Here is a 26,587-nt window from a genome sequence, read left to right on the forward strand (position 1 = left end):
GCACTCTCTAGATATTTATCGATAGGAACTGAGTGAGGTTTTTGTGGCTATTCAAATCGATAGTTCAGCCTGTGGCTTTGAACCGGATTGTGGCTTTTATTGATGAGTCTGTAAATTGCAATGCAATTTCTTAAGACTTGCTAGAAATATCCCCAGCTGTGGCCCATGAAATACTTGAGTTTACTAATTTGATAAACACTATGTGGCAGCATATTATTTATGCATAATTTAGACTAAATTAAATTGCAATCAAAATGAAATTCTTTGCAAATCGATTTCGTCGTGCAATAAGACTTATTTTGTCAAAATGCCAAATACAAATGCGTAAAATTCAAAATAATGTGCATATAAACAAGTAAGAAAGTTAGAGTTGTATGTACTGTGAGATACCCACTAACCATTTTTAATATAAGCAACTAAATGTGACATTGTCATTTAAATATAGTATATTAAATTAACATGGTGAAATGTACAAAAATGTAACAAATATATCAAAATACACATTTGGTATAATGCCAAGAAAAGAAAAACAAAATTTAACTCTAAGATATATTTATTTATCTGAGATATTATTTATTGATTTTGAATAATATGAAAAATATTTAAACGGAATTTTTAAAGTAAAATTCACTTGATTTGTATTGCAATTGCTCTGCTTTAGATTAAGTTCATAGATATTTTAAGGCCTACAAAAGAAATTGAAACGGTTTTTACGAAAAGTGCCTCGGAATTGGATTGCAGTCGTGATTTAACGAATTTTTTTGTTGGAATTAAGCATTTGTTTTCGAGTTGCAACTTCTTTACAGCGTTCCCATTCGCAAGGCTTTTTGTCGTATACATTTTGGTCAAGGACTCTCAGCCTGCTGCATGCTAATCCTTTTAAGCAGCTTTAGCAGCACCTACAATGCATATATGAAACAGTTTGTAGGTCTGTGGCTGTCGCCGTCGCCGTCGCCTGGCATCCTCTCTCATGGGCATAAATTAAAACAAGAACAACGAGGCGCGGCAACAACAACAACAGACTGGAGAATAAGTTTTTGCGCGCAGCTGAAAAGTTTTTCGTTTTTTTTTTTTTGTTTTGTTTATGGAGATGTTTTTGTTGTTTTCGCTGGGCACTGCAGTTTTCTTAACGATTCTCGTCGCGCAGGAAACAAAAGCTAGAACCAACTCATAACTTACACATGCACATTTATTTTCATTTCCGCATTGTCGACGAGTTTTCGAGCGTCTTTCACTTTCCGCTTTTCACTTTTCCCGTCCACTTCTTTTCATTTCGCTGAGTTTTGTTTTTGGTTTTTGTACCGCATTTTTAATTTGCTGTCATATTGTATCTATCCAAATCGCAGTAACTGCAGCATATGCTGAGGCGTACCAAAAATATGAATATACATATAACCATCAGAATATCCAGCGTTGCTTTGGGAACATTCTGGCTGACTTCGACTGCCCGCACACATGTGTCGACATCATTTGGGAGAGCGGAGAAGCTTTGTTCAACTTTTAATGAGTTTGCCAAAAGTGGCCAACGCATAATGAAAAGCGGTAGCTATGAGAACGATAACTACCAGAGATACGTCCACACTTTTTCACTACTTAGTGCGCCTCAACTAACTTAAAAATGCTGGCACATTTTACGAGTATATTGTACTCTCAAAAAAAAAAGAAAAACCATTGAGACCAATTCTAAAGCACGCACTTCCATCGACTTATCTACTTAGATTCTATTTTTATACCCGCTACCCATAGGGTAGAAGGGTATTATAACTTTGTGCCGACAGGAAATGTATGTAACAGGTAGAAGGAGGCATCTCCGACCCTATAAAGTATATATATTCTTGATCAGCGTCAACAGCCGAGACGATATAGCCATGTCCGTCTGTCCGTCTGTGTGTCTGTCCGTCTGTCCGTCCGTCCGTATGAACACCTAGATCTCAGAGACTATAAGAGATAGAGCTATAATTTTTTTTCGTAAGCATTTGTTATGTTTGCACGCAGATCAAGTTTGTTTCAAATTTTTGCCACGCCCACTTCCGCCCCCGCAAATCAAAAAAATCGAAAACCAAGCGTAATTTTAAAGATAAAGCTGCGAATTATAGTATATACAATAATTACCATAGTAGTTATGATTCCTGAAAATTTGGTTGCGATTAGATAAAAATTGTGGAAGTTATTAAAGAAATACTTTTGTATGGGCAAAAACGCCCACTTACTAGGGGTCTGAGTTGCTTTGGCCGACAATCTAGCAAATTGTGCCTTTTATGGTATATTTTGAATGGTGTACTATATCGATATACCAAACATACCATTTGGTATATTCTTAGTATTTTTTAGTATATAATATTTGCAGTATATTCGGTATATTTTGAGAATAATACCGCAAAATATATTGCTTTTAATCAAATTGGGTAGCGGGTATCTCACAGTCGTGTACACTCGACTGTAGCTTTCTTACTTGTTTATTTTGTTTAGCTTAAAAATAAACTTTTCGTTGGCTTCTTTGCCATTTAACTTTGTTCTATTTTATGCAGAGCAGCAGAGTATGAGCAATTGCTCTTTGGCTTAAATTAGATTGTGAAATATATTTTCATAAAATGCAGAAATACCAACAGACATTTTTAAATGAAAATATAGCTAAAATAAGTGTGTGGAAATAAATGTTAAAGAAAGAAAAAAATTAATAGATCACATGCGTGTTTAAATAGCCGAAGGAATTTAACAAACTCTTAGCAACTACTTTGACAAAAAAAACTTGAAGCTCTTTCTCGAATGCTGCTTAATTGAAATGTCCTTTAGTTTGACAATTCTATGAGGATTTGCACAAGCTTTTCTTTATCCCAACTTAGCTTCCACATTATCCTGCAACTCGCATTGTGTTGCTGCTGTTATTGTGGCTGCCTCTTAATCATTTCGTCCTTTTTGCGTGTTTGACTTCCCAGTTGTTCGGTTGTGTTGTATTTGTTTCTGGTCAAGTCATTTGGCCGAGGCTTTCATGAGCATGTTTCTTGTTTTGGTCCAAGCGTATTGTATTCTTTGGTTGTCCATTGTTATGCTTGTAGTTTTGTTGGGTTAGGTTTTTTCTTGATTTGATCCAGCTTTTCAGTTGCTTTCAACATTTTAGTAATCGACCGATTTTCTCTTGCTGTTGCTTCCTGTCGTTATTTTTTCCCTTTTCATTTTTGAGGTTTTTCGTCTTCTGCTTTTCAATAGTAATGATTGGAAATTGGTTGAAAGCAAATGCGGATTATTGTGTTTTGAAATGACTTGTGTATGAATTTATTGTTGCCGAAAAATGAAATAGAAATGGGGGAAAAACAGATACATGTATAAATTGATAAAAAGGGAGAAAAATTGCGAACAAATCCAATTATTGTATTTGTACACTTAAATTAATGTTTAAAATAGACAAACATTTGTACAAAAAGTGCAAATATAAATAAAATAAATATTGCCGAATTATTAAATACAATGAATACACTAATAAAATATGTATATAGTTATTTTCAGAACAATATTAATATTTTATTAGCTTTGTGTTGAATTTTATTGTGTAAATTTCATTGTAAAAAATGTTTGCTTAAAATTTAAGTATTACAAGTACAGCTGCTAATATATTCCAAAGTTGTGCGAGCATCATAGATTTATGGTCGTAGTTATTTATAACATCTTTGGAACATGCTTCATTATCAGATGTGTAAACACACACACACACACACAATGCCTCCAATTTAGCTAGAAACATATGCGCATATATTTTTGTTGGTGTATTTATACCTGGTGTCAGCTACTGCAAAATATTTACGAGCTCAAGCCCAACCGTAAATCAGTGCCCAGTCTGCAGCTGCTTAACACCATCCTCGTCTCTTTATCACGCAAAAGAAGAGAATCAAGTGGTGGGAGGACGGAGGCAGAGAGTGCAAAAGCTGCACATAATATCATTAAAAACAAATTGAGCACATTAATAAATATGAATTATGATTGTTAATAAAAAATGATGGCCATGGCATCGTAGGGCGTGACCGAAAACGATACCAACAAATTCCGACTCGGAAATGAGAGAGAAATTTCAGGTTCAGGAAGTTGACACATCCACTTGCCGCGTTGCATTTCACGCTGCTCGCCTTTGGGATGGGCCACGCCCACTGCGGGTCGGTCGCTTGGATGGTTGGTTGGTTGGTTGAAAATATGACAACATTTGCGGCCACTTGCCACACAATTTTGCAGCAGGCGACGGCAGCGGCAAAACATTTTCCCTTCGTTTTGTTGCATAACTTTTGGCGCTTAAAAATGCGGCAGACATCATAAATCAATTTATTGCTTCGGCACTCAGACAGCAGAGCCAGATAGAGAATGAGATTGCGAAACAGAGACAGAACGACAAAAAAAATCAAAGCAAGATGGGGAATAGACAAAACGATTTAATATGCTGCTATCTCATCTCTACACTGGATTATGGCCAGACAATTTGAGTGGTTTCTGTTGTTCGTCGGGGTGCCGTTGACAACAGTTACAGAAACAGAAATACAACTTCATATGTGGCTGCTACCATTTATTTTAAGGCCAGACAATGCAAAATTCATGCAGGTGCACAAAGGCGAGAAGTGATCCAAAGAGCATTCCCATTACACGCCTTTCCTCTTATAGTCAAGCGACCCTTTTATCTTGCCTGCATATAAAGTTTTTGGGTTGGGACTTCAAGTTTTCCATTTCATTGGGCAAGGCTTTTTGAATACTTTTCAAAGTTAGGCATAAACTTTGAGAGATTTTTATTAAAGAACTTCGAACTAATTAACTCAGCTCAATTGCGTAACATGAGATATTAACCAAGAATATTTGTTAAGAGATTGAGTTTAAAATTTAAAATTTTTCTTAAGATAACGAAAGAGATATTCTGTGTAAATATTTAAGCACTAAAATTAGCATTTTTTTACTACTACAGATTAAGAGCAGTAATTTCGGGCATCATTTTAAACAAATATACTGAAAGATACCTAATTTAAATAGATTTAATAAAACTGTCTTGAGGCCTGTCTGGTTTGTCAGTTTTATTAACAAGCGAGAACATTGCTTCAACAACAATGCACGTAAGAAGCCATCAGTTTTAACGCTAATCTGACATCGCGACGCCATTTTGTTTTTGTTTTTATATTAATTTTGCTATTTACCAACATTGTGTCGGCAATGTGACGACAATAATAAAAAACTGCTGTCTGTTGGCTTCGAAGGTTGTTTGCGTTACGCCCACTGTCGCAGATTAGCTGCAGATAAAAAAAAATTAGCGAAGAAACTCCCACGAAGGCGGAGCCACCCACTCAAATGTTATGTATACGACCCATATATAAAATAAAAATATATTTTCTCTTTTTTTTTTTGACTCATTTGCACTCGATTGCGCGCAGTGATAGCGTCAGCTTGTAATATTTCATACATTTTTTATAGGGGATACCCAATGTGAGTTCGACAAATTTGAGCCAAGCTGACTCACATTTTGATATATTTCACTGTGTGTGAAATGATTGAATTTCAGATATTTCCATTTAGTAACATTGTATTATAAAATATTGATGATGGAATCTAGTAAAGTTATTTGCAGGGTAACTCTACGTCGATTGCTCTGCATTGAATTGCTATTCTCCCCTGTGCTTTTCGAAGGAAAGTTGTTTTTCTCGGCTATTCTAAAGCGTATCCGAAGTCATCAATAAGCATTTTTTACGAAAGTGGGGGCACAATTGGAGGCTGCATCTGAGCGGAGCGAATCAACTCATCTCCATCTTCAATCCCAGGCCATTCCTTAAAGATTGTTCACATTTCTGCGTAGTCATTTTTTGACAGTTTGTAATTCGAGTTTCAAGTTGTGTGCGTGTGTGTGTGTGTGTCACCTTTGTATCATGGTTTTCTTTAGATGCTTCCTCATCATCAGTTTGTCATTATCATCATCATTGTCTATCGTTTTCCTTTTCATTGCGTTTGACATAACTCACAAGTGTCTTTGGCATTTCTTTGCTAACGTTTTTACTCTACTTTCATTGACTTTTTGTATTTTCTTTATTCTCTTCAATGGATCAATGTTTATGTGTGTGCGTTTGCATGGGCGATAGGTTTCAATCTTTTGATAAGACTTAATGTGCTTAACGTGACGTAAAATGTAGTTAATTAAGTGCTAAACACACACAGGTAGCTTCACCGATATAACATACATTTATGTAGCGTGTCTAGGAAAGTCGATAGACTTTGCAGCTTCACAGACGAAGCCGCAAGCAACATCTGTGGATGTTGTGAGGGGGAAATGAGCCTGAAAGTAGATGTGAAAATGCAACTACCGATTGATGCATGATACTCTAATTAAACAGCTGCTGCTGTAATTCGTGATGCCGACAGCTTTAATATATTCGACAACATATTTACACGAAATTTAACTTTCACTGAAAGCACTTTTAATTAATTTAACTTGACTGTGTATTAATTCTTGTCTGGCTGACTAAATTCTCACTGAATATTAATGTCGCAGTCAGTAGAAAATTCTCCAATTAAAAAAGATTGCCATTTCCCAGCATTCTTAGGTATCTAATTTTACTCGTTGCTTTGGCTATCTTTAGTGATTTGCCCATTTAGTGTCTTGCCTTTAATTAAAAATTCAGCCAAGTAATTTATGCAAAAATCTGAAAAACGTTTTTACCAGATACTTGGCTTATTTTTGGTCTTTGGCGAAATTATATGCTAATGAAATTGATAAAATTAGCTTTTTTTTGTATGTACGATATTTGAGAGACGTATGCAAATGATGATGCTACCCTCTTTGCTCATAGGTGAATAAATTTATGCATATCTTCGTAGATACTTGAGCGCCTACTTAAGGCGGTGTTTCCTTTGTATTCGTACTCAATTTGTCAAACAAAATGCTGGGCTGTGCCGTGCTATACATCAGTCTGTCTGTCTGTCTGACTGACTGACTGATTGTAAGTCTTTCCGTCTGTCTGTCATATTTATGGCCCTGTACTCGTTCGCTCGTTCGTTGAGGTTGTGTCTGTCGGCTTGTTGATCTTTGCCTCAGTAACTGTAAATGCTGTCGCCTTTGACTGATTGACGCCTCGGGCGCGTGCGTGAGTGCAATTTGTTTTGTCATTTAGTCAAATTTGCATACTTATACTTACGAGCCATAAGCGCGTATTATTTTTATTTTTCTATACCCTGTGATAAAAAATAGATAATTAGGATATATAAGATCATCTGTGAATTGTAAGCCATATATTAAGTACAATTATTTGATTTTAGTATCAATTAATCAAGCTAAAAATATATTATTATATCAAGCTAAACATAACAGAACTGATTTGCTGGAATTAAATTCAATTAATTCAGACCAATATTGCAGTTGTGTAATTAAAAATAGTGTCAGTTTTATATTTTTACTTTTTTTGTTGATTATAAAACTAACAATTTTTTTGTCAAATATTTATTTTTGTTATACTAGTATTATATATAATTTAGTTATTTTTTCATGTGGTATAATGAGATGTGAATATTAGGCTGATTTTTAATTTAATTTTCTTAGGACAAGAATCTTAAAATTTGCTTCAATTTTCTGTTTTGGTTTTGTATAACAATTTTTTGTAACTATATTTATATTTGAGCTTGAAAACTGTGCTCTTAATCTAATACTTCTCTTTACTTTTAGTTAAATATATTCCAAAATTGTATTAAAATAAAGAGTATATCTGCTAGTCGTTTACTGCACTCAAAAGGCAATCTTAGGTCGCTTTTACGAGTATTTACTTTCTTGTTGTTGCCATTATTTGCCAGTCATTCGATGCCTTTGCATGAATTACTCAGTGTGAGTTCTAACAATTCACTGAATCTCCGCTGAGAGCTGCACTTGAATACTCAAGTATTCATTTGACATATGTATCTTAACCTTTTTTGAGTACGTATGCTGTCGTTGTTTAACAACTTTATGCAGCATTCACATCGTGAATTTGTGCAAACAAAAAACTCTTTGCAATCATTTCACGCCAAATACTTGTCAATACAGTAGACACCAAATTAACTGCCAGCTAGAGAGAAGATCAAATTTGCAGTAAATCAGGTGTTTATAATCTATTATTAGTTTTAGTTTATTCATTACTGCGAATGACTACAAATATTTGAAAATCATGCATTGGATTTTGAGAGTATTTAAACGAGCTTCCACTGTAATTTATTTTATGCTGCTGCTGCTTTTTCGCTCTTGTTTGGAGTGCGCTCGTGCACTCCATAATTATAGCCAAGGTTATGAAGCTCAAACACAAACACACAGCAAATACCTAACTCACTTTATAAATATGCAATTCCACAAATGCATGAGACTGTTGCCAAAAATAGAGAATTAAATATAAATAAGCGCCAACAATAAATAACTATTAATAATTGCATACATATTTATAAATGAATATTTATTCATGCTTATCGAATTTTATAAAACAAATTTGATATCGAGCAAATTTATTATCATTGTCTGGCTTCTATTTATCAGCAGTGTAGCATAATCAAATATTGTTCTTCTGTTGACCCAGAAATTCGCGGGGTTTTCTATGGGAGCATTACCACATCGTTTGTCGTCTGTCTAATACTCTACTATATTATGGCATTGTTCGAGCAGTTGCTAGACTCATTGTGAGTCGGATTATTGTTATTATTTATAGCCGTTACTCTTATTTTTATTTTGTTGCAATTTTGTGTGCTTCGTTACGTTTTGCTCAACAAGGTGTCGCGTTATTTTGTATTATTCGTGACTTTTGTGCAAAGGTTTGTCTCTCTTTTCTTCGCTTGGATTTTAATTAAATATTTGTATGACAAGCGCGTTTGTTTTCGTTATTATTTACATTGGGAATCCATCTGCCGATACTTAGCCTGCAATGCTCAATGCGGGAAGTTGATTTAAACTTAAAAATAAACAGTCAATGTTGATAAATGTCATTATCAAATGAATGACCTCAAAAGGGAACTGTGAATCACAATAACGACTATCGTCATTATCTTAAGCCCATAAAATATATCTATATAAAGGGGCCACGTGAATGTTAATTGAAACTGTTGTGCTCCGGGTTTTCTCATTGCGTTTGGTTTTGTTTGTTTTTTTTTTATGACAGACATTGAGAACGCATTGTAGGAGCTATAAATCAAATGCCAGCCGAGTTACAAATGCGCTTTCACTGGCAAGGCGCATCTGTAAGATACATTGCGACACTGGCAATATTGGCTTAAATGTTGCTCGGCTTCATCTGGAAAATCGCCATGCTATGATTAATGCGAGCAATCATTTGATATGAATCACCTTTTCAGAACGTTTATCTCACATAGCAAGAGAGAATTTTAGCATGTTGTGGAAATCTACTCTAGTAATTTACTCTAGTAATTAAGTTCTAAACTTTAGTAGTACTTCTAATCTATGCAATATTTGCTTGTCTAGCTATGTTTTCGAATACACAAAGAAGTCGTAAAGTTAATCTCACATTGTGGAACAACAAGGAATTCTTAGAACACGCTACGGGAGATCTAAAGAACATTGTAACTGTTTAAGTGCAGTCAACTTAAGAACTTAACGCCATTCACAATCCCCACACAATTCCACGCACCTTCTATTGTAATTATAGCACTTTTCTGCTACGTTTTATCGACAGCACGCTGATACACAATTGTGCGGTCATTATCAGACAGCAGACATGATTATTACGCGACAATTCCCTACATTGCTATTATTTGCTACTTGCCACTTGAGAAGTTTCACTTTTCATTGAGCTGATTGTGCTTATAAGCTACTCAGATACTTATTTAATACTTAATCTATTACTCGATTCGTTATCAATGCTCGACAAACCTGTCAATTAAATGTCTACTGATTCATTTCTACCTATTGATAACGAGCACTCGAATAGCTTGCTTGAAACAATTGTTCAAAATTTGTTAACAACTTGTAGATGACAATCCGCTTCAGTCTTAATTGGTGCTTGGGGAAAATGTCAAAATGTCAGCATTTTAATTTAAAAACTGTAAGATACTTTCATTCATATTATCATTCACGAATTTTGGGGTATAAGAACGCGTGAGCTCTTTTTGGCTAAAAACAATGTCGTGTTGATGATTCGGAGAAGTGTTTGAAGTTGAGTTTTTGCACCGATGAAGGCTACGGCGTATGAATTTTGGGATGCACAAGGAATAACTTACCCTGAATAAGAAAGGTTTAAGGACCATCAACATCGACTTATACATAACGTCATTGGACCATTTTAAAAACGAAATCATCGAAAAAAAAGATCTGATTGCCAGTTCTCAGAACACTTGATGGAAAGAGATTTTAGTTAGGTGACTTACTTGCTTTTTTATTTATAACCTTTTTAAAGTTTAGTTTTTTATTTATAACTTATTTCAAGTTTACATTTTTTAATTTCTTAAAAAAAAATCACACACTGCTCATTGGATTTTCCGTCACGCTGTCTGGTTTTTCTTTGAAAAAGTGATTAATACAAAATGAGTGTCCGAAAAATTCCACTCAATTATTGTTTTGTTTGGCTAATGGTCTGCTTAATTTGTGAATTTCATTGTGCAAGGTTAGTTTGATATGAGGCGGAAATTTACGATTAGCGATTGATTGATAAGATTATTCAGTTCACTTTCGATTCTGATAAGGCCGTACAAATTGTATTCGTATCGTTTTTATGTAAGGGAATTCGTTTGAATTCTTTCCTCGTTTACATTTATACCTTTCACATAATGTGACCACTTGGATGCCAGCAGCGACAACTGCAATTAAAAATGCCACGCCCTGTGCCAAGGCCTCAACAAGCCACTTAATGAGTCGCTCAAATTGTCCTCAATTTCTTGCCAAGCTCCACCCAGCAGGAGCTTTTATTCCCTCCACTTCCATAGCTTCCCCCAAACGTACCAATATACGAACTCTTTTTCTCTTTTATGTGCACTTGGATTGCAGTGAAAAGTGAAACTTTTAATACTCTTAAAAAACAGTCATAAAGCACATTGACATGCCAAGAGTGACCTTAAATTCGTAGCATATTAAATGGTTAAATGATTTCACAACTCTGATTTTATATATGCATTTTTTAAAACAGTTTAAAATGAACAGTCAAGAAGTTATGACGGCGATCTTAATTAAAGCGGATATATAAACCTGAGCTAAATTAATTATTTCTATCTTTTTGTTTTATCCTTATGAATATGTGAATTGTGCGATTTGATTATTATTACATAATTATCTTTTATTATATTTAGTTGTATGTATTTATTTATCTACTTCTAATATACTTATCACGGAATCTCACAGCATCTAGAAGGTTACATTTAAGGATAATTCAATTGAATCGATGATTTTAAACCGTAGTCTAGTAGTTGGCAAATACTTTTTTAATTTAGTCTTCAAACAGAATTAATTTAACAATTAATTCCGAGCTTAAATCATCTTCTATGTTTTCAAGTATAGAGCATTTACTATAGTTCCTTTTAATATTTGTAGGGTATTCAGCTGACTAATGATTTTTTTCTCCTTAGCTTTTATTCACACATTAAACGTGTATCATGAACATGTTGATTGCATTGTGTGAAATCGCACGAAGCTTGAGCTCCCTGGAAGGAGTTTCAGAGTGTGATTGCTTCCTGCTGCGCTGCATTTTCTTCACAGTGTGAGGCTGTTTTTCCTATACTCTCCCTCTCACACACACACACACACACACTTAAACACATACACGCACACCCAGAGAGGATCTTATTAATATTGCAGCTGGCGTTGTCGTTGTGAGTCGCCTAGAGCCCGCTGGTTGAAAATTCAATTAATTTCAAATGCAATTTTAAGTGTACTTTTGTAAAGCGTTTCACTTAGTAGGCACTTCCGCTTTGGTGGCTTTCGGCTTCCGTTCAGCTCTGTTTTGATTCTCGTTTCTCAACTTTTTTTCTGTTTTTTTTTTTTTTTTTTGCCGACTCCCTCCCGAAAAAGTTGATTAATTATGCAAATTTTAATTAGCCCGGCCTGTTGCAAGTGGCGAGTGGCAAGCGGCAAGCGGTTGACCAGACAGTCAACCTCATTTGACAATTCAATTTCCTTTGGCGTTTTGCGTAAATGGAAGTTTATTTGCCCAAGTTATTTGTCCAATCGAGGCGTGGCATTATCTATGAGAGTCTCTGAGTGTGAGTTTCATTCAATTAGTTGAGCATACGCAGTGTTGGCCAGCCCGAGGGAACACTTTTGCTCGGTTTTGTGTGCTGTTGCCCAGATGGTGATTTATTGACGTATTTAATTAAAATGATGGTGTTATTTGCATTTGATCGAAGGCCACACACAAAAGCAGGCATTCATCAGACATGTACAAACATTGAATAAAAAAAGGATACCTTTTCATGTTTAAGCTATAAAAAGAATATTTTAGACATAGTTTATGCCATTTCTAAGCTGTAGACATTGTAATAAAATCACCATGATTTCCATTTTACTGCGAATTTCAAACTAAATATTTATCTACTTTCATTTTATTGCAGGTAAGCTGCTTGCCATCGAGCACCTGCAAATAAGTTTGTGCGTTCAACATCCTGTGAGTAATAAGCAAACACATCTGCCATGTGATGAGAATAGTTTGCCTAATCGATAGAGTACACAGTTTTGAAAGTTTGGGATCTGAAAAGTCTTTTTAATTAAGGTCGCAAACAATGTGGCATGAATTAGTTGAAATTGTGGCAAGGCTTTTACGCTCCACAGTAGCTGGCCACAGATCGTTTTGGTTTTATTGCCAACTGCTACTGCTGCTGTTGCAGTTGCAGTTGCCAAAACATAAGAGAAACCAACAAAAAAAAAAAAGAAAAAAAAAGAAAAGAGCTTGGAATGGCCGCGAGGTAAACAGTTGCATTGCGGTCGGTCTGGCATTTAAAGATACGAGAACGAGAATTGGACTCTTCGCTATCTGGCCACACAATGCTCTGCTCAATATATGCATGCTCAAATCTAGGCTGCCGTTTCTTTTTTATTGGGCTCAAGTCGTGCCACAATGCAACAAAAAAGTAGGCAACAGAATTGCGATTTGCCTGCAGTTGTTGGCTCTGTTTTGTTGTTGTTGTTGTTGTAGTTGTTGTTGCAGTTGTTATTGCTGTATGTTGCTCTCGCCCTTTTGCCAAAAACTAATAAATTTTGCATTGTGCACGGCGCTCACTTGAGCGCCACATTTACTATTTTACCTGTATTGCCTTTGGGGCATGCCACGTGCCCGAGCTGCAACGGCAACGGCAACGACAAGAGCGAGTGTCTGGGTTGCTATTCTCTACATGCACGTTATTTTATGCCAAATATTTTATGTGTTATTGGCAGCTACTGTCGATGTTGTCCACATAGCGATGCGCTAGTTTAAAGGTCCATGCTAAAATCCTTAAACTTGGCACTAAACATAACATCAGCTATTTAACTTAAATACCAAAGTTCACTCAAAGGTTTTACTACAGGAAATACTTTTAATTTGAGTTGGGTTTACTATTTTGTTATGTTTTATACCTTCCGTGTTTGCTGCTTAAAATCGTATTAAGGACAAATCCCTTATTTTCACACTGGGTTCATATTTTCTAATCAAAACCTTTTATGAGCAGTCGCACCTTCTTGTTGTGCTGCTGCTGTTGCTGCTGCTTCTTCTTCGACTTCCGCATCGTCTTACCGGATATTCGTATATTTATTCTCATGTACTTTACGTGTTTTTCATAAAGAGAAGCCGTGGGACAAAAGGAAATTGCGGAGAAGAAACTTTAAGGATTTACACATGATTACACCTGAATTTATTTAGACGTCGGGTTGATTTAGTTGTTGTTCGTTCAGTTCCCTTTGTTGGAGGTGTTATTGGCCGTGCTGTCTGAACAACTGTCGCACATAGTTCCTTTTTATGACACGACAACAAACTTTGTTAGTTCGACTTGTTTAGGGATGCAAAAAAATAAATAGTTACGACAGCAACAGCAACAACTATGCACAATAACAATAACGAAAGATGCTGAAAGTTTTGCTAACCAAAGGAGAAACAACAATTACCATAAAACTAACAACAACATCAGCAGCTGTCATAAACATCTTAAAGCTGACGGAAAACAAAATGAAAGGGAGAGATTTGAATGGAAAAAATGTAAAAAGCATGATGACAAGGGTTAGATAGATTGATGAGAAACAGAGAGTGAGAGAAAGAGAGATGACTTTCCATTCTAGCTACAAGCAACATTTAATAATTCAACACATTTTCTATGCTTTTCACATCCTTTTGTCAATTGCATTTTCCATTCTTTTTCACAGTTTGTTTTTCCCAATTTTTATGCATGTCAAAATAAATTGTTTATTTTTAATATTTTGTGTATGCTCTCTGGATATGAAATGCTGAATGCTGACAGCAAGCCAGAGTTTCAATTTTTATGGTAATTGGCACAGCTGTCGGTAGAAACTATATTTTTAGTTGATTTTCATTTTCATTCAGCCAACTAAAAGTGAAACAGATTAAAATGTGCAAAGTGAAAGTATGAAGTATTAAAATCTGTCAACTGACAAAGGATCAAAAGTAAATTGAGTATCTGTGCTTATTTGCTTTAGGCTACATAAATTTAACTATGGAAGGTTTAAATGATAAAATATAATGCCAATAAAATTAATGTTGCGAGCGACACACATATCATAGAAAGAGGGTAGAATGAAAAGTTACATAAAGATGAATATATTCTTTTAAAAACATAATCGATATTGAAAATGCGTTTAGTTTGAGGCAACCCACGTTTTGCAAATTCTTCTACGACAGTTTCAATAAATTTTGTGCACAATCCAAGTGGGAAACTGCAGGACAAGCAACTGGATACGCATATAAAGGAAATGTGATATAGTCGAAAGACCTCATTGAGTTTATATAAGAATGCATTCGAGTTTAAAAAGAATTTCATTGATAAATTCTATTATACTTTGAGCCTTCTTTAATAACACAACAAAAATAACTTTTTAATGTATAAGTTGTTGCAAACGTTCTTGCAACATTTCAAACATTGCTTAAACATTTAAAGACTGGTTAGAAGGGGAACGATATTACGGCTTGTTTTGGTTTGTAATTTATATTCCTGATTTATTATTGGACTGCCCTTTTCAAACATTTATACATATTTACCTAGAAATTTATGTCTTTGGCTCGCTCGACACAATACAAAACTCACCCATTTCAAAAATGCAACCCATGGGAACAGCTTGAAATATTCATGTAATTTCATGTTAAATATTTGTACAATGAAAACGAATAAACGTGAAACTAAATGAAAAGCAGGCCGAAGTGACAAAAGCAACAGAAACTGAAACTGAAGCTGAAGCTGAACTGACAGAGCATTCCATTCCATTACATATGTCCTGTCAGTTGCTGTGAATGTCCTTCAATTTGTCTTGTGTGTGTCACATTTCCTTCCCCTCTCTCATCTTGTTGACTTCGTTTTGGTCGCAATATACAAGACCGTTGATTGTTTGGCCTTTGGATTTATGCTTGTTTGCCCCGCTTGTAATTACATATTATTTTTAGTTTAATTGCCATGCATAAATTATAACTTGCAGCTTTCACAGTTGAGAGCTCTGCATGTTCTCCTCATAAATTTTAAATGTCAACGGATTGGATAATTAAATCGGCATATCTGCAATTTAATGAGTTCAGTATGCGAGCAAATTTAATTGATTTTTATTCTGGGTTTGAGTAGTTAAATTTGGTGAAAACCAAAAATTTAAATAAATTCACAGAAATATTTATTATTTTGAAAACAGAATTTTAGAAATTTTTATAAATTATTGCTGTAACCATTTTTAATTAAATATACCGAACAAGTACTAAGTACAATATAGTACGACACACTTGAAATATACCACAGAGTTAAAAATATATCAGATTGTCGTTTTTTGCCATATAAAATAATTTCTTAAACAACTTTTACAATTTTAAACTGATTTAAATTCAAATTTAAAATTATATAATGACTAGTTATTGTAGATTGCTATTCGAAGCACAAAGTTATAATGCCTTTTTACCTATGGGTAGCGGATATAAAAATTCTTTGTTATTACAAAGCATTTTGTTAAATGCCAGCGGGGACTATTTTAATTTCCTTTATTTTTTTTAAAATGTTTTTAAATTTATTAGTTAGACATATATGCTTTGCAGGCATTTTAAATGTAATTATATCAGTGGAGCCACAGAAAACACTTCCAGTAGAATTTCAATTGCACTTTTGGGCGTCGCAGACCCCGTTTTTAATGATTTGGAAATACCGACTATTTTGTCAGTATTATAAAACCTTACTTCAATATATAAAAAGCTAAAATCAGTGCTCACTTTATAATTAAACTTGTAAAATTAAATATTCGTAAAATCAGTTGCTAGAATTTTTAAGCAGATTTGATTTTTTTTTTTGTGTAAATTCAAAGTACAAGTTTCTAAAAAAAAAAAAAACTAATATGTACTGAATGTTTATTATTTTCGAAAATATGATTTCCAGTATCTATTGTGTATTTTGTCTTGTTTTGTTTAGACTCTGTGGCAGTCTAAAATGTGAAAAATAAAATGACAAGAAGCAATCGAGAGAATAATAATAACAACTCGAGCATCAGAAAAGATTTTGTTGACGCCATAATTGTAGTAGACGAAAATATAATAATTCAAATTTATGACTGTAGATATTAAATAAAACCTTAATTTGCTTGAAACTATTTCAATGCCTAACATGTTTAACATTGTCGCGCGAGAATTATAATATTTGTTTGTTCAGAAAGTACAAATTTGTTGCTCAATAATTATTATTGAATAATTTTGCTGGGGATAGTTCCAACTCAGCTGTTTTATACAAATATTATTGCGTTCCTGCTGTGCAATTTATGCGCTTTCAATTAGAATACATTTACTAATTAATTGGAAAGCCAAATAACAACGTCATTAGCTTGAGTATCAATTTTAGAATCAATAATGCTAATTGACTGGGCTCTGCAGGTCAATGAAATGAAATGCAAGCGATATTTGATATTTCAATTGTAATGCTGAAAATTCTTTAAGCACATTTAAGGCTTAACATTTTCGTTGTTGTTGTGCTGTCTTTAATTACGACATAAGGTTTACTTTGCAGCTGCTCGCAATTTCATTAGGTTCGGTAAGACGCAAATTCTGATAAAATTTAAGCACCACAGGACACGGAACCGGAAATGCTGCAAATGACTTTGTAAGCGCCCTCATGTTGGGCTCACACGTCGTATGAATAACATTTAATATCATTTACTTCAAACATTTGCCTCGTTTTACGCAGCAGCAAGAGCAACATCATGAACAGCTTGTGGCATTTCGAAACGTTGCTTGTATGCAGAACAAACAGAACAGAAACAGTCAACGTAATATGACACCACCCACACTCTCCTCCTCCTCCCTATCCATTTAATATGTAAGCCCTACCCAGACTTCCCTTTCCACTTGGCATTCGCATTCGCCAATGCCAATGGCAACGTCGTCGTGATGATGGCAATGCCAATCAACATTCCACAACCATTTAGATGTACTTTTAATTACGTTTTATTGACAGCATTTAAATGACAATCAACTTTATTAATAATTTCATAATTATACGCTCGTTTAGTTGCTAATATCCATGTCAAATTTAACAATCACTTTGGCAGGCTCTCAATTCAATTGCCCAATGCTTATTGCATATTAAATTAATCTCAAGACTTAATGATTTATCGAGAATCGTTCGACATTCTGCCACTGCAAATTCTATTCTACTTGGATTTGAATGCTCCTCAAAATGCATTTTCTCCCAAATGCATTTTCCTTGTTTCAAAGATAATCGCAAGTGTTTTAGCAAAAGCATATTTCACTCTCTGGTGGATTGAATTGACATTCACAACACACTTGCATATTTCACTTGGAAAATTGAGTCGGCATGGAGAATGCTGTGCACACATTTCATTTGACACCGAGTTGAGTTTGCTGTGAACCTGTGAACTACACAGACAGCAACGAATATCCCACAAAACTCGTTCGCTTAGCTCCCCATTTTGTTTGTAGAGTGTAGCACACATTTTGGGGGGACGACAAATGACAAATTTTGCCACCCACAGCTTGTTTGTTGCATGACATAACCGACAAACGCAAAATACTTTCAATGAGCACTTCCTGCAACCAAACTCGATTCATGTCGCACACTTCCTTGGCAAGTTCTTGCTGTACTTGCTGCTGTGTTGCTAATAGACGTCGAGGGCTTTGCCAAATTTTTAACAACATTTCGCGCCACACACATTCGTCGCTCTCATCTCTCTCTCTCTCTCTCTCTCTGTGGCCGCAAAGGAAGAGGAAGCACAAACCCCTTTCAAGTTTTGTTGCCGAAAACAAATACCGTGGCCATTAATTTAGTTTAGTCCTAATTAAATTGCATACGTTACCATAAACACCTCCCCATCCACTCTCGCACACACGCTCACACACTCACTGAGCACTGAGAGAGACACTGGCTCATTTATAAGCAGCTGACAGCCGAGCCACGCCCATTTGGGGGCGAGCGGCAGTCCTTGAGGCCTTTTTGTTGCTTAAAATTCCATGGCATGCACACAAAACTTCCTTTCTGGCCAAATGCAAACTTTTCTTTTTCGTTTTTGTTTTTTTTTTAGCTTTTCACTTTTTTCCCTGCTTTTGCTTTTCGCTTTTCCACACTCTCTTTGAATGTATGTGTTGGTTTATTTTTTGTTTTCATTTTTTTTTTGGGAGGAGGAAGGCTACGTGTTTTGTGAGCCGCTTGTTTTTGGCGGTACAAGAGTTTTAAATATTTAATGAGCTCGCCCATCAGCATGAATTTCTGGTGTGTGTGTGTGTTGAAGGTTGTTGCAGTTGTTTTTCTTATTATTGCAAAGCATTTGTTGGTGTGTTATTTGTGTTTGTCTGTCACATTTGGCATTCGTCTTCGGTCTCTGAGATACTTGTCCTTTGGGTGAACTAAATCCTGAAAGTTGAGTAATGTACACAGCATTTTAAAATTGCACCTATGAAAAAGTTTGTGGATATCACGTGGATTACGTTGAGTGCAGTTTACAAACAAAACTTGTATGACCAATGACACTTTTACCAAACAACTTTCCATCAAATATTGTTTCTTGTTTTGCATATTTGCAAAAGTTATGGATGACATTGGGAATTCCCTTCAAATATGCACTATTTTCTAACACAAGTAAGACTGATATTTAAATCCTAGACAACATTTTACTTCATTTGCAATAAATTCTTAATAAATTATATAATTTCGAGGGCTTACTCATAAGTTATGAGGCCATAAGCGCCTTGCGAAATTTGCTCTTGCATTAGGTGCAAAAACTACAAGTTGGCAGCACATTTTTATAGTGATTTTCCCACTGCATTTGTTGTGCTTAAGCACACAATGCTGTCACGCCCACTCTCACACACAAACGAACATATACACACACACATACACTACTTTGGCTGCTGTCACTCCGGCAGAATCTTATTATTCAACGTTATTGCTCTTGACCCTATAGAGCGCTCCTTGCTCCACACCCAGCCAAGTCCTGCCATATCCAAAACAAATGATTTTGTTTGCTTTTGCCAGGCACACACCTCGTGCCTCTTGCTTCCTGCCTCGTGCCCCGTGCTGTGGCACTTGAAAAGTCAAGTGGTAGCCAGGCCAGAGCAACTGCTGCCAAACTGTGCCGCCATCGTCGACGAATCGAGGGAGCTTTCCCTCCGGCTTCGGCTAAGGACTTCAACTTGTGTGTGTGTGTGTGCACAGTTTTTCAGTTGTTGTAGAGAAGAAAATGCTCATGAATGAATGAAATTGCTGCACAATTTAAAAACTTCCGCATCAAGCGGCAACAACAATAACCACAGCTAAAACAGCAACAACAACCAAATATAATAATGTGCTCCCCATCTGACATCGTGGGGTTTTCTCGATGCGCAGGTTGCCATTCCGTTTAGTATATATAGTTTGTACACACAAAGTTATTTTTGTTTTCTGCTCTTTTCTTGCTTGCGCAGTTTTTCCTTAATTCTTTTCCTCGTTTTCCTTCACATGCATTTGGCGTAGTTTTTCGGGTTGCGGATGTGTTTAGTACGCGCTTTATTTATATTGACAGCCACGGACAATTTGAAGTTTTGCGCTGCCGCACATAAAACGAAAAGTAAATTGATTGTAAGAAACAAAGATTTATACCAAATGCTACAGTTTATCTGTAAGTAATCTTTGCAGCTGCAATCCTTGATGAATGATTATGTTTCAGGCGAGAGGATGTCATAAAAACAGATAATAACTGGCAGCTCAGAAAATCTTATTGTGTTTGCTTCCAACTTTAGTTGTTGTCAATGAGAGGAAACTGTGTATTTTGTTATTTGATATCTACATTAATATTGAAGTGCTATACAAACAATCGTATCGCATTTTTAGAGAATGTGCTTTTGATGTGCTTTTTCATTTAGTTGAATTTATCCACGCACAAGTTTAAATGTTTTGGAAATTTGAATATTCTCTGCAAATGTGTATTTGCCTTAAATAATTTAAATTTCTTAATGCTGAGCAGTGCAATTGGTTGGAAAATTTGAATGCATTCTCTGTAATTCTAGATGAAAAATTCGGCATAACTGTGTAAAGGATAAACATATATTTTGCCATGCTTTTTAGCTCTTACGAATTCCTGCTCGGACTTTCTTTTGTACTCGACTCATTTGCTCGCCTTTGGCAAACTAGTATATATAGCCTACATTTTGCGAATGCAGCACAAAATTCTCTCTTTTTGCTATGCGTGTAGACGAGAAGGCGATGCGGGTAGAAGAGTGCAAGAGTAAGTAACACTAGGGGCATGTCCTGTGGGCATCATTTATGCAGGCACTCATCTCATCGCGAGTTTTTTTTTGTACTCTACTTTGCTTAGCTCTTCACGGGCTTTACGTTTCTTTTAGCGCATTAATTTTTGAATAGTGCAAATGCTGCTAAAAGAACGTTCACTCTGAAGTTGGGCTTTAGCGCACTTTCTACAATGTGCAATATGCGTGAATTGTGGCAGTCGTTGCTTATAGCATTTTATGGCATGTTTCGCATTCGCAATGTCAGAGTTGCAACAGTGGCAACAGCTGCTGCCAGCACTTGATAAGAAATGCTAAAGAGATTGTCATGATTTTAGCTTGATTCTTTATTAAAAAAGATTTTTCAAAAAGATTTTTTAAATAAATGTATAAGATACAAATGCTGAGAAAGCTTAAGATAAACCATTCGAATTTCTAGTTTGAAATTGAAATATCTCAATTGGAATTTTTAATAAATTTCCGTAAGTTTCTTTTAATAAAAAACTTTTTCTCTTTTAATCTCTTGCAGCAATTTGCTAATCAAATCAGGTAAGCTAATGACGACTCTATTTGGAATTCTGCAAAGCTAAACGGAAATATTCATCCTTCCCTTGAATGGCAAATATCTAATTGTCTTCAGCGATGCCTGACTCCTTCTGCTTTTGAATGTGCTCTAATTAGGCGTTGCAGCATTATTTAATTTTTGCCGGAAACTTCAAAGACAGACTTCTTCTTCTCTTTGACTCGCTTAGTTTGCACAACTTTCCCCCAATTGGCGCAGAAGGTAAATGACTCATTTAGTGCTGACAATGCGAGGCGCTTTGATTTATGAGAAGAGACAGACAGTGGCAAATGGAAGGAGTTGTGAGCTGAGAGCGGGTAGAGGGGGCTGCTGTGCGTGTAAAACTTCAGGCGCCGACAGTTTGACAGGCAACATGTGGTAAAGTCAACTGTCAGCGTCAACTCCTCATGCACCATCCCCGTTCTCCTCCCGCTGCTTCCTCAACTATGCAAATAAAACAACGCCGCAAAAGGCAACTTAAGTTAAGCCCACTAACACAAACACTAACATGTAAACATGTATTTGGTTATACAATTAGCTGATATGTTTAGCTAGTTAGTTGTTTGGCCAAATCCCGTCAGTTGCCGTTTTTGGTTTGGTTTTGTTTTGTTGGGGCTTTAGCAATATGTGTGCTGTGTGTGAGGCTCTGCTTGATGTCCTCGTTAATCTCTGTCTCGCGGGCATCGCATCGCTTGCACTTTATGACAATTCATTTTGTTGTTGTCATTTTGATTAACCTTAATTATCGTGCCGTTGACATTCGTTTCGTTTGCGCAAATGAATGAAAATGCCCCATGCAGCTGACCGAGAGTCGCGACTGTCCATTGTTGCCCCCAAGACTGCTTCACTGCTTTTCACCATTGCAGTTTGCAGTTTGCTGTTTGCCATTCTCCACTTGCCACTCGCCTCAATGCTGTTTAAATGAGAGTGACATTATGTGGCACACGTTTTCCAGTGGCTCTATCAGCGTATTGGACTGTAAACCTGACTATGTTGCTTATTGCCAACACCGACAATAACCCCCCGCCTCCTACAATCACCCTCTGGGCAAACTGCACATTGCCAAACTTGCCAACACGCATCCCTTCAGCTTGTTGGTGTCAATTGCAAATGAGTTTCTGCTGCACCAACCGAGTTCAAGATATAACCGATGAAATGGGTTCGTCATAGTCGAATTTAAAATGCTGTTCTCTATAAAAATATTACATAGCATTTAACATTGTTTAAATTTTCTAATATACATACATAGATAGAACTGTTTGTCCTTACCTATTGCGCAAATGGTAAGAGCTCGGAGGCTGTAAATTTCTACACAAGATAGTTTACCAATTTTGATAGTGCAATTAGGCTGGGTTAATAAAGTTTTAAGGGTAAGAGCTAACAGGGTTACATTTTTTATTTAATAGTACAACATTTAATCGTGATCCGTTGTTTTTTGTTTCTCTATATTTTCAATCAAACTATCTTAACTCAAGCACAAACCTTTCTCAGCAAATGTATACTGAAAAAACTATGACAATGATTACGTCTTACAAATATCGTTGCAAAAATTACATTGTGTTGCACCACAAAATAATAAAATAAAATGCAGTGCCAGAGAATTCGCAGAACTAGCTCGCAAAAAAATCAATAAGATTGCCTGTTAATGACACATTTGCAAAAAAATTAATGTGTAAAGAAGATAATTTTAAAAGATAACGTGTCAACCGAGATATAAACTTATTGCTTCACCTTCTATAGTCGCATATGCCCAACCGTAGGGCATGTGTGTGCTGAGCAAAGAGAAAGAGAGGCAGAGAGAGAGTGAGAGAGATACCAGAGCACAAACACTTTGACATGCAAAAACCAATTGCAGTTTTAGTTTGAAGCATTGCCAGAGTCTTCTCACACATTGCCTCTTTTTTTGCTGTCCTCCACTTCTCTTTTCTCTCTCTATATCTATCTTTCGTTTGCTCTCTTTGTGCAGTGCGTTTGCCTGTGGTAAGTGTACATTAATTATGCTCAATGTAAGCTGAACGTCAGCTTTATGAGTCTACAATTTATTTGTTGCTGTTTGCTTTGCTCTATTTACTTGCCAATGACAGTGACTGCGAAAAGTGTGTCGACCTCTCAGCTCTCTGCCCACACGAGCAAAAGCAAAACTAGTTCGCATTACTGAGCTAGGCGATTCACTTGACTTTGATCTCAATAAGTGCTAATTACTTGGTTTCGATTTTGCAACCGAACGTTGCACGTTACATGGCGTTCACAGTCAGTCAGACAGACAGACAGACAGACGAAGAGTAAAGTCAGTGTTGGGTGAGATCGAATGTCCACTTCGTCTGGGCAGTTGTGCAAAACTTTCACGTAGCTCATTTGTCAATGCAAAAATATTTTTCGTTTTTTTTTTTTTTTTTTTTGTCATCATGGATTGGTTGTCACTGCTGTTGTTGTTGTTTTTGTTGGGACTAGCCTAGCTTGCTGCCTGTCACGTTTTCAGTTTGTTTTGTTTTATTTGCTTTCCTCGGCTTCCTACATGGGCTCGGGTTTGACTGCGATATTGGGCTTTGGTTTGGCTTGGCTTGGGTTCCCTTCAACTTCAAGTTCTACTGCTGTTGCTGTTACTGCTGTTGCTGCTACTGCTGTTCTCTTGTTTTATTGTGTAAACTTTTTGCCAGCATTACGTTTTGTTTGCCAGTCAGCTTGAGGCTTGTCAATAAAGTTCTTGACACCTTTACTTCATTTGCCCAGATTTCTCTCGACATGACTTTAACTTTGCTTTCTGTCCGGGGCTTTTCCTTCTTTCGATTTTTTTTTTATTTTTTTGTATTACTTCTCTCTTAGCACATGCTATGCAAATTTCTTTTCTTTCCTTTTATGTTTATTTATTTTGTTTATTGAATGACTCTTTTTTTATGCTCTTGCGCTGATGGGTATCTGAATTTGAATAGCACATTTGGCAGAGTGCTAAAAGCTGATGTCGTTAATTGATTGCGATTGTAGATTAATTGTATTTTAATTGTACACATGCTAAGTAAGGGAAGTAAATTTGGTTGCTTTGAATTGAAATTGCATTTAAAGTGTATCTCAGCTTCGTTGTATGCGGTTTCACCAAGCTGTCTTTTGTTTTTCCTGTATAACTTTTTTTTTATCAAGTATACGTCATGCCAAAATTAAGAGCTGCCTGTGGGCGTGAACGTGGTAAACGCCCACATTTTTGCATAATGTCCATTCATTTCAAGTAGCAGCCGCAATCTTCAAGAACGCGCCAAAAAAAAGTAATGAAATATAAAGAAACCATGATTGCCACCAACATGTGTGGTAATTAAAGTCGTGATGTTGCTCTTTTTTTACACAGTTACTTATATGAGTGGTGAGCTTTTTTTTTTTTGGAAATTATTGTTGAAGATGTTATTAAAAAGATAATGGCCTAAAAGCTGCCAAGGTGCTGTCATAACCTTGAAAGATCAAAAGTTCAACCCAGCCATGACAAGGAAGCGGCGAAAAAAAAGTAACAAAAAACCAACAATTCAACAAGCCAAGCCAACGAGCCGACCGACCAGGTAACAGGCAAAACACGGCTAAAAGCAATTAACCGTATAACTATTATAACCAAAGAATCCAACGAGTTGTATAAATGGGCAGCTTGGCAGCTCAGCAGCTCGAAAGCCAGAGATGGCACTGGCCGACTTTTGTTTGCACAATTAAATTTCTGTATATTGCAGGGGAAATAGACACAAGACTGAAGAAGAAAATACAAGAGTCACAAAAAATAACGAAACTGAAATAAAAATAAGAAAATTAAAAAAGATTTTCGTTGTAAAGGTCGTTGCTGCTGCTTCTGCTTCTGCTACTGATGTTGCCTTTTGTTTGGCTAGGCATTTGCAATTAGTTGCAACAAATTGACGGCAATGATTTTTTTACCATTGTTATTTGTATTGTGCCTTTTTCTTTTGTGCGTCTGCAACTTATGTAACAATTACGAATATTAAATAATTTCAGTGGCCTTTGTCTTGATTGTCATTGAATTGGAATAAGAAATGCAGAAAAAAGAGTTTCTGCGACAAATTAAGAAATTCAAGTTAATGGAGTAGAAATGAGTTTCAATGAATTGCGGATTCAAATGAACCAGGTTTTTATTAACTTTCAAGTCAAATGGGATATTCTTAAGTGACATATAAAACAGACGAGTGTGCTCGACTGTGAGGTACCCGCGAATAAAAGCAAAACAGGACGATATTAATTTTAAAATATACCAAATATATACCGTCAAAATACAAAAAATACTACATTCAATATATATAGAGTGCAAAATTTACCAGATTGTCAGTTAAAGCAACTATGGTAAGACCTTCTCCCTGTTACATACATTTCCTGCTTTCCCTCAGGCACAAAGTTATAATACCTTCCTAGACTATGTGTAGTGGGTATAAAAATCTATATTGTTGGACCAACATTTAGTTCATTATTGATTTCTATAGATTTGTTTTATAATATTAATGACAAGAGTGTTGGAAAATAAATTGAATATAAATATTGAATGTAGCTTTGAATTACATATTTTGAATATAGAATATAAAAAATATATTTTACAATCGAGTCTTTTAATTGTGCGTCTGTAAGAACACTTAATTGAATACAGATGAAACTTTTACTTGTATGCATATTGAACGAAACTAATTCAATTTCAGTAGACCGAAATTCAATTTGCCGCCGGTTTCATCTCAGTAGTTTGCCGCATGCTTGCATATCAAGGATGTCGTGTCTTTCTCTCACAGTCTGTCTGTCTGTCTGTTTGCCCGTTGTATCTGCAAAGCTATATAGACTGTAGTAAATATATTTCTTGTTCTTTACGCTTCGCTCTGCTGAATGCTTCTATTGTCCCCAGTGACGTGCACTTATTTGCTGTTAAATCTCGTCTACCACAACGTGATGTTACACTTTTCAAACAAAAACTAAGCCAAAAATCTGTCTAAAAATAGCTCGCAATATCAAAATTGAAATGGAATTTCCTTTGCATTTGCTATGCTATATGTATTTATATTTATTTATTTGATACAAAACGATACGAAACGAAACGAAACGAAACGAGTAAAAGATCTCACAATCGCACACAAAGAAAAAACCACAAGAATGAAAGGCAAATAAAATGCTTTAAAGTGAATGAAATATTTGACAAGACATTTCGCAAATTACTTGATATAAA

The 26,587-nt window shown here is 35.7% G+C and overlaps 1 protein-coding gene across 2 annotated transcripts in view; it reads left to right on the top strand.

The window, feature by feature from the left end:
- Positions 1–26,587, top strand: part of LOC117566054 (beta-1,4-glucuronyltransferase 1) — a 67,313-nt gene that overhangs the window by 12,830 nt on the left and 27,896 nt on the right. The window contains exon 3 of one of the 2 annotated variants that reach the window (XM_034245510.2): positions 21,370–21,389. The exons of the other annotated variant lie outside the window; for it this stretch is intronic. The gene's annotated coding sequence lies outside the window, so the exon portion shown is untranslated. The remainder of the gene's footprint in view (positions 1–21,369; positions 21,390–26,587) is intronic. 2 annotated transcript variants of the gene reach the window in all.

The sequence above is a fragment of the Drosophila albomicans genome, chromosome 2L, assembly GCF_009650485.2.
Source record: "Drosophila albomicans strain 15112-1751.03 chromosome 2L, ASM965048v2, whole genome shotgun sequence".
Classification (NCBI taxonomy): domain Eukaryota; kingdom Metazoa; phylum Arthropoda; class Insecta; order Diptera; family Drosophilidae; genus Drosophila; species Drosophila albomicans.